The 15453-nt window shown below is 37.8% G+C and overlaps 2 long non-coding RNA genes across 3 annotated transcripts in view; one reads left to right on the forward strand and one right to left on the reverse strand.

Annotated features, from left to right (window-relative positions):
- The window catches only part of LOC103306045 (uncharacterized), a 54018-nt gene that overhangs the window by 32870 nt on the left and 5695 nt on the right, over nt 1-15453 (forward strand). For both annotated transcript variants that reach the window (XR_010602235.1, XR_508680.4), the window contains exon 3: nt 14993-15125. This is a non-coding gene — a long non-coding RNA (uncharacterized LOC103306045). The remainder of the gene's footprint in view (nt 1-14992; nt 15126-15453) is intronic.
- The window catches only part of LOC112059425 (uncharacterized), a 115778-nt gene continuing 104569 nt past the window's right edge, over nt 4245-15453 (reverse strand). Inside the window, exons 3-4 of the long non-coding RNA XR_006175804.2 lie at nt 7157-7253; nt 4245-5663 (exon numbers count right to left, since the gene is read on the reverse strand). This is a non-coding gene — a long non-coding RNA (uncharacterized LOC112059425). The remainder of the gene's footprint in view (nt 5664-7156; nt 7254-15453) is intronic.

The following is a 15453-nucleotide window of genomic DNA, read 5'->3' on the forward strand; positions in this document are numbered from 1 at the left end:
TCACTCACTACCTCCTCATGACATTTCTTGGAATGAATATATTCTGTTGCTTTAACATTTTATATAAAAGCATGGTCTAGACATGTACATGTACCAGTGGAATTAAATCATCAATAATCACTATCTAAAATGAATTACATTGCAAAAGCACAAGCTAATGATTTATCTTTTCTTCATGGGACCGATCTCTATCAGATTGATTTATGTAGCAGCCAATCATGTTTCAGTAAACTGCAGCATGCACATGCATCTTTAAGTGATGATAAACGGTGACTGTCCATTTATTTGTACACTAAGATGGAAAAAAAGCCAGCCAAACAAAAATAACCCACCACACCAACCTAAGTATCATGCCACTCCAAAATACTTTGAGAAGCTCTTGAATGTCATACCTTCCAGGTTGAATACGTGGAAAAATTAATCTAGCCAAATGAAATCACAAGCAAAAATATATACTGGGAGGCAGTGTTACAATTTTTTCTTCATTTTTATGACACAACCTTATTTTCCCTTGCATGTTTACATTATTTGCTTTGATAGAAGGCACTTTTTTTGTACATTTACATTATTTGCTTTGATAGTAGATGCTTTTGTTGGTTGCTAGAGTGATTGACAGCTTCCTGCTGTTCTGTTTAATTGCCTTTTCTGCTGTGCAAGATTCTGTGTTTAAAAGACAGTTTCATAAATAAATGCTGTGTGTGCATGCTTGTGCGTGCACACTCGAGAATTGTAGAGGTTTCGTTTCTTTAAGTTGATTCACTTACCATTCAGATACAGCTGTCGCCATACTTATGTGTATTTTATTCCACTGTCTGGTGTGTTACATTCTGTATATTTTCTCAGCCTCTCTCCTGCTCACTGTATTGAGGTGCAACATGGTACTTGTTTGGATTAAGACACTCTATAGTGTCTTTCATTTCAAAGGCAGCATTGGAGAGACTGGAGACTTGTGGGTTTTTTACAGAGAAGAGTATGTTCAGAGTCCATCATTTGTTTTTGTTTTTGTTTATAAAAAGTAAGCAAAACATACACAGAGAAGAGAGAAAATGATGTCTCAGTTACAAACACTTGTACTCTTTGTTTTGTGTGATTTATCCTTTGGACTTGTTCTTAAATGTTTTGAAGATTTTCTTCTCAGTCCTAATTAGATGAATTGTTTTATCTCTTGCATCAAACTAGAGGATCTGCTTTTTTTGTTGTTGTTGTTTTTTTTTTTACTGGCAAAGGAATTTTATTTTATTTTATTGATTTACAAGGGATTGGAAACAGCACAAATAGTGTTTATAGCATGGTTGATTGCAGCTTGAATTTGAAAAGAGTTGCTGCAAACAACCAACTTGAGAACCTAATGCTTTGGTGACATCCTTACATTAAAGACAATCTGGCATAAAATTGAACTTAGTGTTTATTTTCTTGCTTGGGACTATGACTGTGTGTTCAGGGGGTAGCTTATTTTAGTAGTAGATTTATTGTGCTTTGATAAGATAAACCTAAAAAGTTTTAGGGAGTTTCTGACACAATAGGCTTATGTTTGTGACACTGACACATGAAATATATTTTTTGCACTATAAATTGGGGCTCCACACAGTCTGTACTAGTTGATGGCAAGATGGATATCATAGAGTGGTGTTTTCATATTAGCGGGGTATGAAGAAAACACTTGTGATCTCAGACTTACGGTCTAAGAATTCTTTAGGTGCTTAAGACTTACAGAGGATGTTGTTTTTCTTTCACAATTTAGATTCTTTATCATTACCATTCAGCTGGATAGGTAGAAGCAGACTGTTTCTCTTTAAAATGTTAATATAATCTGTTGAAATTATCCTTCTTTTTTTTATTTTTTCAAAATGGAGAAGATAAGTATAGTAGGATAGGAGACTGCCAGGTAAAAATATCCTTCATCCAATCACATTAGCAAGATTTGAAAGAGACTTAGGCAGTTTTCACTTAAAATCTGGTATTGCATTGGGGGAAAAAATACACATGCTGCTGTATGGGTGATGACAGTAGCATAGAGGATAGGATTGCATGCTGTTTAGTTACATATTGCTGCTTACCTGCGCTGGACTTTTTTTTCCCCCACCTGCTCCTGCATTTTCTTGCATTTTTATCCTGCTCCCACCCGTAAAAGCCTTAGATTTCACAAATTCTGCAAGAGAGAGATTGCCCCTTTGTTAATATATATATATATATATAAACAGAATTTGGACACAATTTTACCATTAAAAGAATAAAAGAAATCTTGCTTAAATCATGTAAAAAAATACTTTAACACCTGTTATAAGAGACATCACATTTCTTTCTATCCCTCACTTAAATTTAAATATTTAAACCTAAATAAAAACTTGCTTTCCACTGCTGAATTTCTATTTATGACAAATTGATGAGAGATTTAGTGTTTCCCTGAAAATTACCACAGTTTATTGTTTCTGCTCATCCAATCCCATGCGCAACAAAGTACATTTTACCCACTCCCGCTATTATGGCAGTGAGACCTGCGGGAGCCCAGTCCTGCTTCATGGCTCTACTTCATACTATATATCTACTGTACTTGTTTTACCTTACTATGAAAGTATATTGATGAAGTAAAGAGAGGACGGAGAGGAATCTGGAGTAAATAGGCAAAAGAACCCGAGAAAAGGAAAAAATACAGCACGACAGGCTCCGACATTTTAGTGTATTCCTTTTGATATGCATGCATAAATATCAGATCATATTCATAGCATATTTTGCAACATGAATTGAAAAAGATCTATTTCTTTTTTATTATTCAAAATATTTTAATACATTCCAAGATAGATTTGTATCCTGAAAAGCAGCACATACCAATTAATCCTCACTTTGTTATAACAGATCAGAATGTATGAAAGATGCTGTCAGGTTTTGGGTGTTTTTCTACCCCTCTCCCCCAAACACTTTGCATACTGTAGAGACAAATGTCACATGAAGTGGAAGCCAGTGGTGTTAGCAGAGTACAAACAGGATGTAGTATAGGCCCTGCATCACCATTAGAAAAGAGCCAATTCACAGATGCCTACTGGATAGTGAAATAAAAAAACATAATCCCAATTTTTTGCTTTGGGTATATACTGTGGAATGAAAGCATTGCTTGCAATACAGGCAAGATTATCTATGCAAACTGTACATTAGACAGTTTCTGCCATAAGATCAGTTGGTCTTCTACCTTTCAGTCTATATGGGTTTTTGGACCACCTGGTCCAAAGCCTACTGATGTCAGTTGAAGCATTCCCACTGATGTTACTGGGCTTTGGCTCTGAAAAGAGGGTTTTTTGCCCCCAGTGGAATAAAAAGAAGGATTTTCACATGTCATTTCAATTTACCTCAAAGAGAAAAATACTTCACTTCATTAACACCATATATTTTAGTTTCCTTTTCCAATAACTCTGCTGTGTGTGCCAAGCCCCTTTCCTATGGAGTGTAGGAGAAATGTTCCCATTTGATCCTCTGCACTAAGGATGAGTAAAGAAATGATGTAATATTACTTTTCATAATAATGTGCAGAGGGTTTGGATTTTCAAAGCTATTCATGTAATTTTCCCCCTCCCCTAGTGCTCATGTCGGTAATTTGCTCATGATAGAGTTAAATTAAAAACTAGCCCATCCGAATGGGATAAAAGACTGGCAAAACTCGGGAAACTATAAACTAAACAGAAATGACAGTTATAGTCCCCTTTTACATAAAAAATTGTAAACTATTTCCTGTTGTGTCCCATTTTTCAGTTGGAATGTATTACAAGGAACACAGCTAGATTAGGGAGCTAAACTACTTTTTTTCTTTTTCTTTTTTTTTTTTTTTAATGCTACATAAATATTATGATGAACATGGAGTTTTACCAATGATGAATTTGGCCTATTAGCATCTCAGTTAAATAACTGAGCTAAGTTAATTCAACAATATAGTTTAATATGCATACACTACATGGATAATGTCATTGGAAAGGAGAAAATAATTAACCTCAGAAACCATTAATGGCCATACTCCTTTAGCTGAATCCTTTTGTATGTAGAATATAAAAACAAGAGGCTAGTTCACATTATTTATTTTTGCTCCCCATACAAAATTCTGACTCTGATAAGTCTGATGCTGGTGTAAATTGGGAGTAAATGCAATCATTGTTGTCTCATGGATGACAAGCCAATATTAACAGATTTATTTGGGCATAAGCTTTCGTGAGTAAAAACCTCACTTCTTCGGATGCATCCGAAGAAGTGAGGTTTTTACTCACGAAAGCTTATGCCCAAATAAATCTGTTAGTCTTTAAGGTGCCACCAGACTCTTTGTTGTTTTTGTAGATACAGACTAACACGGCTACCCCCTGATACTTGACAAGCCAATATTAGGTTCATATCTGGCCCCTTTACCATAGTATCTCAATGCCTTTCAATCTTCAATGTATTTATTCTCACACCACCCTTGTGAGATAAGAAAGTGCTATTACCCCCATTTTACAGATGAGGAACTGAGGTACAGAGGCTGAGGCCATGTCTACACTACGAGTGCTACAGCATCACAGTTATGGTGCTGTAGTTATGCCACAGTAGCGCCATAGTGTAGACACTTCCTACAGGGACAAAAAGGTTATTTCCATCACTGTAGGTAATCCACCTCCCTGAGTAGCAATAGCTAGAGCAACAGAAGCATTCTTCCATCGACTTAGCTGATTCTACACTGAGGGTTAGGTCAGCATAGCTGCAGTGCTCATAGGCTGTGAATTTTTCACACCTGGAGCAACAGAGCTACATGTAGACCAGGCTGAAGTGTCAGATTTGTAAAGGTATTTAGGTGCCTAAAGATGCAGATGGGTGCTTAGCGAGATTTTTACAAGGGCCAAGTGGCTAACTCCCAATTATTTCAAGGTCACACATGAAATGTGTGATGAAGCAGGGATTCAAACCCAAGTCCCAGGCTAGCACTGTAACTACTAGAACCATCCTTCCTCTCAGTGTAAGTGGGGTGATAAGCCCTGAAAACCGGCAGAAAGATTAAGCCTTGTTATAGTTAAAATCTCTCTCCTAATCATTGCCTCTTCCACACACCCTTGCCTCACTCTTATTTTCACATCTGGCAATACACATGTGCCATTCCTTCCTCTGCAACCATACACATTAACTATTGGCAATGCCAGTGCTTAAGTTGTGCCAGGGCTGAGCCCCCGCACCTCTAGGCTTGGCAGTTCATAGCCCTGGCACCTCTGGGTTTGCTGCATCATTTATGAAAGTAAAACATTTGCTTGAGCCCCAGCACCTACTTGTTTGATCCCCAGTCCTCCTTAATCACAAATTAAGCACTGGGTAATGCTGTGCTACAAACGCCATGTTTGGTTGGTTATTTTTTAATGGAAAACTTTTGAAAAATAGTTCTTCAAGCAAGATTTTTTTAAGCTTTCCTTCATTTGCAAGAGATCTATAATTTTTATTTACTACACTTCAGAAAACCATATTATTGTCACATCTTCTGTGCTTGAGAAGTTAGTATTGTCAATGAAATAAAGCAGTTAAGTGAAATTCACAAAACAGTTAAATGTGATTATGGCTCTCTTTAAAAGAATAAACATGTCAAGTGTCAAAAACATTGTAAGTCTGCTGTACTTCAATTTGAGTCAAAATAGACTGGGTAACATTTGTTCCTCTTCAGTGAATATCTGAAAAGAGAAAATGATACACCTGTTAAATTAACACATTTATTGTGCACCAAGGCTGTTCATTTGTACAGTAAATAAGTTAAAAACTTGAATCTCATGTAATCCACTATTCAGCCTGACTGACTGTAGAACCTCCCTAATCAAATACATCTACATGATATTGTAAGCTACATTACAGTACATTATTAGCTTGTAAAATGAAATTGCTGCAGCATTATGTATTGTACGTTTGTAGCAGCAACAAATTTACCAGTGATAGATGCACTAATGGATATGTTGTATTGCAATAAATATAAATTCAGAAAAGCAATTGGAAAGCATTAACATTTTTGTATATGAGTTTAGGCATTTATGAGGCTGAGCTAGTGAGCAGGAAAAACAGAAGAGGTCATCTTGCGAGCTGCTACTTCATTCTGTATTGTCCAGGGCAAAAGAATGGTGACTTTTTTTGCAGTAGGACTCTTATGTGTAACATAAGGGGACTTGTGACTGTTACAGAAGTTCTTTGTGTATAGCTGTCATTCCATTCTCTATTAGAAATTGCTCTGTAATTTGCAGCCTGCAGGTAACATGCAGAAGATGCACACCAATATTTTTCTGTGGCCTTTCATACTCATTTTCCCACCTCTGAACCCTTTTTCCCATTTTTCTCCTGAGTTGCTGGATGCCATCTTTACCTTTTCCTGTGCTGTCCTCAGAACTGTTGATTTGTAACAAGCAAAACCACTTTTGAGGACAAATCAAAAGTGAAGTTAACAAGATGGTGTCCCTAGCCTCTGTTTGCCAGAAGCTGGGAATGGGTGACAGGGAATGGATCACTTGATGATTACCTGTTCTTTTCATTCCCTCTGGAGCACTTGGCATTGGTCATTGTTGGAAGACAGGGTACTGGGCTAGATGGACTTTTGATCTGACCCAGTATGTTCTAAGATGTTGGCAAGTAGCAGCTAAAGCAGGCAGCAGCTAAAGAAAAGTGTTGTATACACATTTTTTTGGTCTTTGGGCATTTCAATCAAGCATCTCTGAGAAAACAGGTCCTTTGTTGTCATTTGCTTTTCCTCTCATGCAGCTGGTACACCTGCACAGACTTTTAGAACACTGCAGGGAACACCTTGTGCCAGGAAAAACAGCCAGGACAACAGGATCTGGACTGAAATGCAGGACAACAGCAACTCAGATAGCCATAGATTGGGTATCTAAAATGGGCAATTGCAGCTTGGTAAAAAAAAAAAAATGGGTTGAAGGCATGTGGTGTGAAAGAGAGAGGAAGAGAAGGCCTGGAGGCATGACTTTTGGCAAAGGATGGTTGGCTGGATGGGAGAATGTTGTAAATTGTTAGTTTGTGATGTGGAGACATTGTGAAATAGGTGGAGAACCATGGGCATAGTTTTCTTGCCTGTGCAGATCTCACATCTTATGTGCTAATTTTTTGTGTGGCAGCAACAGCTGCATGTGTTCTATTGTTCAGTGATACTTTCCTCAGTAATATTTACCCTGCATTTACAGCCAATGTTTTCTCCACTCGGTACCCTTTTGTTTTCAGCATAGCAAATTGTTGAGTAGATTTTGGAATCAGATGCCACAATGGATCTATGATATCAATAGAAAGATGTCAGAATGAGGACGTAATTATATAGTTACTGGAACTGGCAGAAATACAATAAAGTGTTTGGGTATTGTAATTCAGCTTAATGTGAAGTGCTGTTACTTTGCTTGTCACCGAATAGTCTTTTAATTAATGAATCTTGATACCAGAACATGCTGCATTTGGGTAAAGACCAAAGACGCATGCCACCATTATTCTACACATGTGATGAAAATAGACATTCCTCTACTTTAGTGAAAAAAGTAGCATAGCAATTTGATGGGCTAATCAAGATCTGTAATCGCCATGGCTGAAAAGTGTTGCAACATTCTATTTCTATTATATACCCTGTCCATTCTTCAACAGTGTTCCATGAGGTGAAAGTTAGCTCATAATTTGGCCTAGTTAATGTATTCCTTCAAATGAATCATTTGACTTTAATAAATTGCCTAGACAATGATTTGTACTGTATGTATCCTATTTTTCAAACAAACCATCACTACCAAATAAAATGCTGGCTTTAGGTTTGTAAACAGACAAATTGTTTTCAAATCTACACTGACAAACAAAAACAACGAGGAGACCTTGTGGCACCTTAGAGACTAACAAATTTATTTGGGCATAAGCTTTCGTGGGCTAGAGACCACTTCATCAGATGCATGAAGTGAAAAATACAGGAGCAGGTATAAATACATGAAAGGATGGGGGTTGCTTTACCAAGTGTGAGGTCAGTCTAACAAGATAAATCAATTAACAGTAGGATATCAAGGGAGTAAAAATAACTTTTGAAGTGGTAAGAGAGTGGCCCATTACAGACAGTTGACAAGAAGGTGTGAGTAACAGTAGGGAGAAATTAGTAATGGGGAAATTAAGTTTAGGTTTTGTAATGACCCAACCACTCCCAGTCTTTATTCAGGCCCAATCTGATGGTGTCCAGTTTGAAAATTAATTCCAGTTCTACAGCTTCACATTGGAGTCCGTTTTTGAAATTTTTTTGTTGAAGAATTGCCACTTTTAGGTCTGTTATTGAGTGACCAGAGAAATTGAGTGGTCTCCTACTGGTTTTTGAATGTTATGATTCCTGATGTCAGACTTGTGTCCATTTATTCTTTTGCGTAGAGACTGTCCGGTTTGGCCCATGTACATGGCAGAGGGGCATTACTGGCACATGATGGCTATATCACATTGGTAGATGTGCAGGTAAATGAGCCCTGGATGGTGTGGCTGATGTGGTTAGGTCCTATGATGGTGTCCCTTGAATAGATATGTGGACAGAGTTGGCAGCAGGGTTTGTAGCAGGGTTTGGTTCCTGGTTGGTGTTTTTGTTGTGTGCTGTGTAGTTGCTGGTGAGTATTTGTTTCAGGTTGGGGGGGCTGTCTTATTCTTGAACATGGAAGTGGAGAGGAATATAGAAAAAAATAATAATCAGCACTTTCTTTGATGAGCAAATTATTAATATGCCTTCTATCCACTTGTAAGTCCCCATCACTTTAATATATGAGAACCTTGCAAACATTAATGAATTTATCCTCACAACACCAAGTGAGATGGGGTGGTTATCCTCATTTTTCAAATTGGAAAACAGAGGCACAGCAAGAACAAGTGACTTTCTACGGTCATGCAGGCAGTCTGTGGAAAATCTTGAGGCTGATTGGGTATATTGCAGGAGTTTCTGGGTGAAATTCTACGGCTTGTGTTATTCATGAGGTCAGATTAAATGATCATAGTGGTCCTTTCCAGTCTTAAAATCCATGACTCTCCTGAGCTGCCCAGTTCCAGCTCTGCCAAAGAATTACTGTCAATGAGTGCAGAACTGAATATTGTCTAACCTGGGCCTTGCACTTTGTAATGTTGGAGGAACTCTGCTTCACTGGCTGCTTCCAACTCTTCCTGAATTCTGCTGTCAAAGGGGAAGAAGATAATTCCTTCTCTTCTTTGTGAAGGCTAACTCTTCTTCCACCAACAATGAAGAATCTGAGCTTTTCTCTTCACTCCTAATGGTATGACTCTTTTTTTGGCACATCACCAGGTCCCGTTGGCAAATTCACACATAGGAAACTCCTTAGTCATCTCCTGATATATGGCTTTCCTGGCAAGAGCCATGACTGAGTGTGAACTGTGTCCTTTAATTTGTCTGCTCCAGTTTCATCCTGTACTTTTTTTTAAAAAATGTGACTTATAGACACCAGGGGAAGTTGTAAGAATACTTGTACGGAAGATTATATAAAAAGGTATTCAGTGATCTACAGTTACTGAAAGACTATGCTGCTTTTTAAAAAATATCAACTACAAAGTGATTTACAGAATAAAATCAATGTTTACTACCTACAGGCCCAATCCTGACATAGGCAAAACACTCACTGATTTCTGTATTAGACTCTATTTTTAAGTATTTTTTGAAAACCAAAAATCAAATTTGTTTTATTTTAGTGACACAGTGACAGAACTGACTGAAGCAAAGCGTGGTACAATTTCCTCACTATGTTCTGCCAGTTCTAGTGATGGGAAACCAGCCAAATGTTTGCACCTCCAAAGCTTATCTGATCCTTTTCAGTCTAGAAATCTGGCACAATATCTCATGAGAACAGAGTTTCTCTCAAGATTCCTTCTCGCTAATTTCCAGTTCTGACAACATCAGAAATAAGACTTTTTCAGGTATTTCTATACTTCCATGTTAAGTACTCACTAAAACTAAAAAGTACAGAGTCACAGAAATGTATAAAAATAAGTTTTTTGAATATTTTCAGTTCAGTTCAGTTTTGAATTGAGTTTTAGAAGGTTCAGGTAATTTCTTATGTTAACAACAATGGGAAAGGAGCACAAATCCAAACAGGGAAAGAACATGTTAAAAAACATTTAAGTAAGTGAGATGAATTTCATCAGGCCTGATGATTTGAATACATCATAGAGTACTTAAGAATCTAGCTGAAGCAATCTTGGTATTGTTAGCAATTATCTTTGAGAGCGCCTGGAGGCGGGTGAGATCCCAGAGAACTAGAGAAGGGCAAACATAGTATAGTAATTATCTTTAAAAAGGGCAACAAAGACGACCTGGGAAGTGATAGACCAGTCAGCCTAACTTTGATACCTGGAAAGATACTGGAACAAATTATTAATCAATTTGTAAACACCTAGAGGATAATAGGGTTATAAGGAATAGCCAGCGTAGATTTGTCAAGAACAAATCATGCCAAAACAACCTAATTTCCTTCTTCGACAAGGTTACTGGCCTAGTTGATAGGGAGGAACCAGTAGCAGTGGTGTATCTTGATTTTAGTAAGGTTTTTGTTACTGTCCCACATGACATTCCCATAAGCAAACTAGGAAAAGGCGGTCTAGATGAAATTACTATAAGGTGGGAGCACAACTGGTTGAAAGAGCATCGTCAAAAGTAGTTATCATTGGTTCGTAGTGAAAGTTTGAGAACATACTTTGTGGGATCCCACAGGGGTCAGTCCTTCATCCGGTACTATTCATTATTTTCATTAGTGATTTGGATAGTGGCATGGAGAATATGCTTATAAAATTTGTGGATGACACCAAGCTGGAAAGGGTTGAAAGCACTTTGGAAGACAGGATTAAAATTCAAAACATACTTGACAAGTTAAAGAAGTGGTCTGAAATCAACAGGATGAAATTCAATAACGACAAATGCAAAGTACTACATTTGGGAGGGGGAAATCAAATGGACAACCACAAAATGGAAAATAACTGCTAGATGGTAGTACTGCTGAAAAGGATCTGGGGGTTAGAATGGATCAAAAATTGAATGAGTCAACAATGGGATGCACTTGTGAAAAGGGCTAATATTCTGGGGTATATTAACAGGAATATTGTATGTAAGACACTGGAGATAATTGTCCCACTCTACTTGACATTGGTGAGGCCTCATCTGGAGTACTGTGTCCAATTTGCGTGCCATACTTTAGGAAAGATGTGGACAATTGGAGAGAATCCAGAGGAAAGCAATACAAAATATAAAAGGTTTAGAAAACCTGATCTTAAAGGAAAGGAAAGGTTAAATAAAACTGGGCATATTCAGAAGAAGACTGGAAGGAGCACCTGATAAGTCTTCAAATATGTTAAGGCTGTTATAAAAAGAACAGTGATTAATTGTTCTCTGTGTCCACTGAAGGTTGGACAAGGTGGGTTTAATCTGCAGCAAAGTAAATTTTGATTAGACATTAGGAAAAACTTTCTAACTATAAGAGTAGTTAAGCTCTGAATTAGGCTTCCAAGTGAGGTTATGGAATCCCCATAATTGGAAATTTTAAAGAACAGGCTGGACAAACATCTGTCAGGATGTACTAAGTTTACTTGGTCCTGCTTCAGCACCGGGGCTGGACTTGATGACATCTTGAAATCTCTTCCTGCCCTACATTTCTGTGATTCTATCATTATTTGAACTAGTTTGCCTTTCAGTAGTTAGTCAGTTTCAATATTGATACTATTATTCAAGACATATGTCTCTGCCAGTTGTGAAGAATTCTGCCAAACTATGTGGGAGACAATTAAGTCTCTAACTGTAGACCACCAAACTCATTTTCACTTATGGATTTGAACTCAGTCTTGATTCATCAATGAGATATTTTTGAAATTTCAACCTTTTAAGCAATTTTCGCATACCTTTTCATTAAAATTCTAAAGAAGATAGATAATGAATAGTTTTAGTGAGGACTATTAAATTCTTTAGGAAGAGAAAAGAAGGACTTCATAACTGTTGAACTGTGCTATTGTTTACATTTATAATGGCTTTCCTTAAATAAAAAAAATAGGTTGTTGTTATTAGAATTATTCCTCATTCATCAGTGTTTGCATTTTAAAGGATAGAAATATCAGTGAGTCGTTAAAAATTTCAAGAGTGAAAGATCTGTGCCAGTTAGTCCTTATGATCAATCTACCTTGTCTTTCTAGAGGTAAAATTCAAATACATGCCACCCTTCCATGGAAAATAAATTATTTTTAAGTGATCAACTTTTTGTGATCAGAAGTACAGTATTTCAGTCCTACAGAGCTCCTGATATTCATATGTCCCACATGCCAGTGAAGACCATAGAATCCCACATTTACCTCTTAAATTATAACACTGAAATGTAAGCTCTGTGGGGTAGGGACCATCTCTTTATCTGTTTGTATAGTGCCTACTACAATGGAGCACTGATCCATGACCAGGGCCCTTAGCTGCTACCACAATACAAATAATTAATAATAATAATAATTAATAACAATGTATCTATGCAAGGAGGACCAGCTTAATATCCCTGTTTGAATTCCAGTTGTACAGAGAAAAATGAATTAAACCTTCTTCTCTATGAAAACTAAGTTACACAGATAACTCACCAAAAATATCAGAGAGGTCATACATTCCAATTTCCTAAACAACGTACGTCTATTCCAGAAATAGATTCTGACTTGTCTTGGTTCATGAAGTTTACAGTATGTCTCTTTGGCCAGAGTGTTTAGCCAGTATTTGGGAACTTGCAGGGTTGTTACCATTAACAGGAGAAATGGATAATGTGGTATCTCAAGGTCACGCTCACAACTGCTTCTCCAGGTTTCCTGCTGACTTTCTCCTCTAACACAAACAGGCTGCAAAATCAATATCCTAGCCCCTGCATTTGTAATCCGTGAAACCCCTCAGCCCACCTGGCATAGCTCTGATCTGCCATGTGCTTTGGGCAGTCCATCCATTGTTTGTAGCTGTCTCTACTACATAAAAGTGCTTCATTGCTCCTTCCATTAAGTCTGAAAATATGTTTGGCACACCTATGGACTTTAACTAGTTCTGTGCTTGTGTTTGGCTCAAAGGGCTTATCTTCACTACTGCTTTTGGTCAATTTAAGCTATGGGATTTGAGTTACATTAGTAGCATAACTCAAGTCAATGTAGTTTAGATCTACTTACCGTGGGGTCCTACTGTTCCATCTCTTATTCGTAAATTCTGCATTGGATGTTTAGTCAGATTACTGTTATTAGAGGATGGACACAATAAACAAATGGTGGTGTGGGTGTATGTCTATTGTTGGATGGGGATTTAAATGTATAACTATCACTAGTGCTAATGGGAATTACACTCCCAAAGCGCCTTCATGCATTAATAGGAGAATAAAACCTATGCTTTGATTTTCAGGAAAAATACTTTTTAAAATCAAATACATGGCTTTGTAAATAAGAGTCTATAAAAGAATACATGAACCTTGTGATGGAAAAAAAGTGAAAATGGAACACACACACACACACACACACACAAAAGGAGGAATCTGACAGATGAACTGAGTCAACTGCATAGATTAGATAGGAAGAGGAAATTAGAACTAGCACAAAGTGCTGTCTAAAATGCTAACAAGCAGAGAACAAATAAAATAATGGATAACAGGAAGGGAACTGAACCAATATAAACAGTTGCAAAGGGTATTGTGGCAGGATTTCAAACTCAGAGTTTAACGAGGACAGAAACATTTAATTGTTGAGCAATAGTTTTTAAAATATGTTTTACCTCAGGAACATGATATTGATGAAGTATTCAAAAATCATGAGCCCTTTAAAATCATGGGTCTGTAGCAGTAAAGAAGGCTTTCTCTAGGAGTTCTTCCCCTATTGTTCCAGCAGGAAAGGGCAATGTTTGCTCTCTCCTCAAGGACTAGACTACAGGTCCCAACCCAAGCCTATTGGATCTCCAGGGATCCATGGGAGGTCTTATGCCTCTCCATTAGCTCAGACTAATAGTGTTTCCACCTCCACATCCCCACTCCAATCCACATGCTTCTTAGTATCACACCTTCACTGGAGCGTTTTACCGGTTTCTTCCCTCTGGTCATAGCTGCTCCTGGACCCCCTTAGGTAAAGGGTGGGTATCAGGCTCCATGAATAAGATAGTACAGCCCTAGACTGAATTATTATTTTTGAGGAATCGCCAAAGGTTTGGATGAGGATGATATGTGTCCCAACCCCAACCTGGGCTTCCTATTCCTTACCCAGGCCTCAAGTGTCTGCCATCTTCTCCAGTGTGGACCCATACAGCATCATCCGTGGGGTCTGGAAGAAGGAGAATGCTACTGCAAAGATGACTGTCATGACTACTTCCAAACAAGAGGAAGGAAAAACACATATGGACTGTCTCTCTTGTGCATGGGTCGTGGGTGAAGGATGATCCAGCCTATATAATGTAGCTCTCCATCCTGTATCTAAAAGCCTAGCTGAGAAGAAAATCTAGTGAGGACAATAAAAATACAAAGATTATGAGGGAGATATTAAAATTAGACAGTGAAAAATTAGGTGAGAGAAGGTGCCCTGAAAAATCTTCAAACAATCATACCTAGTAAGTTAGAATGACTTAAAACCCCACTACTCAACACAAATTGACCAGAATCTAACTTGTACATTAGAAAGGTCTGTGGCCCAGATCTTCAAAGGTAATTAGGCTCCTAACTTACATTAATTTCATTGATCTGGGCGTATAAGACTATTGTTGCAATAGCAGGAAGTCTGACAGAGACCACTATACATGCATTATGTGGAACTCTGGGTAGCCAAATGCTGTTTCTTATCTTCATGTAATTGAGAAAATGATGCTGAATGTTTATCTGTAAGTTTGCTCTGATTCATTTGAAACAGTTACACAACATTCTCAGCTTGTTCTCTAATAAGGCAGAAAATATATGAATATTTGTATGTTTGTGAATATAAACATATAGAGTTTACTGTTCTAGATCAGATCAATGATCCATTAATCCTTCTTCCACAGTAGTGAGTACCACATTCTTCAGACAGAGGTTTGAAGACCTTCTCTGAATGAACAATGATGCAATGACATACCATTGCCAGAAGTTTCTTCATACACCCAAGCAAGTGGTGGTTGGTTTATGTCCTGAAGAATTGTGAGTCATATCCCTTATACATTTCAATTCTAGTTTAGGGTCAAAATTTTCAAAAGTGATTAGTGATTTTGGGTTCCCAATTGAAGATACTTCAAGGGTCATGATTTTCAGAAGGCAGATGCTTTCTGTGCATCAGGCCCCTTACCGTGTCTCCATCTGTGTCCCCAAACCAGAGGCAACATGGAGGGTGGGGGGGAGGGAGAGAGCATTCGGGGTCATGTACCTCCTCTCCCAGATTTGCTGCTTGGCTTGTACTGAGCATGCTCAGTAACACTGCTGAAGCTCGCTGCCCTCACTCTACCCCCTCCCTATCGGCAGGCATCTGTCA

This window comes from Chrysemys picta, chromosome 6 (assembly GCF_011386835.1).
Source record: "Chrysemys picta bellii isolate R12L10 chromosome 6, ASM1138683v2, whole genome shotgun sequence".
Lineage (NCBI taxonomy): Eukaryota > Metazoa > Chordata > Testudines > Emydidae > Chrysemys > Chrysemys picta.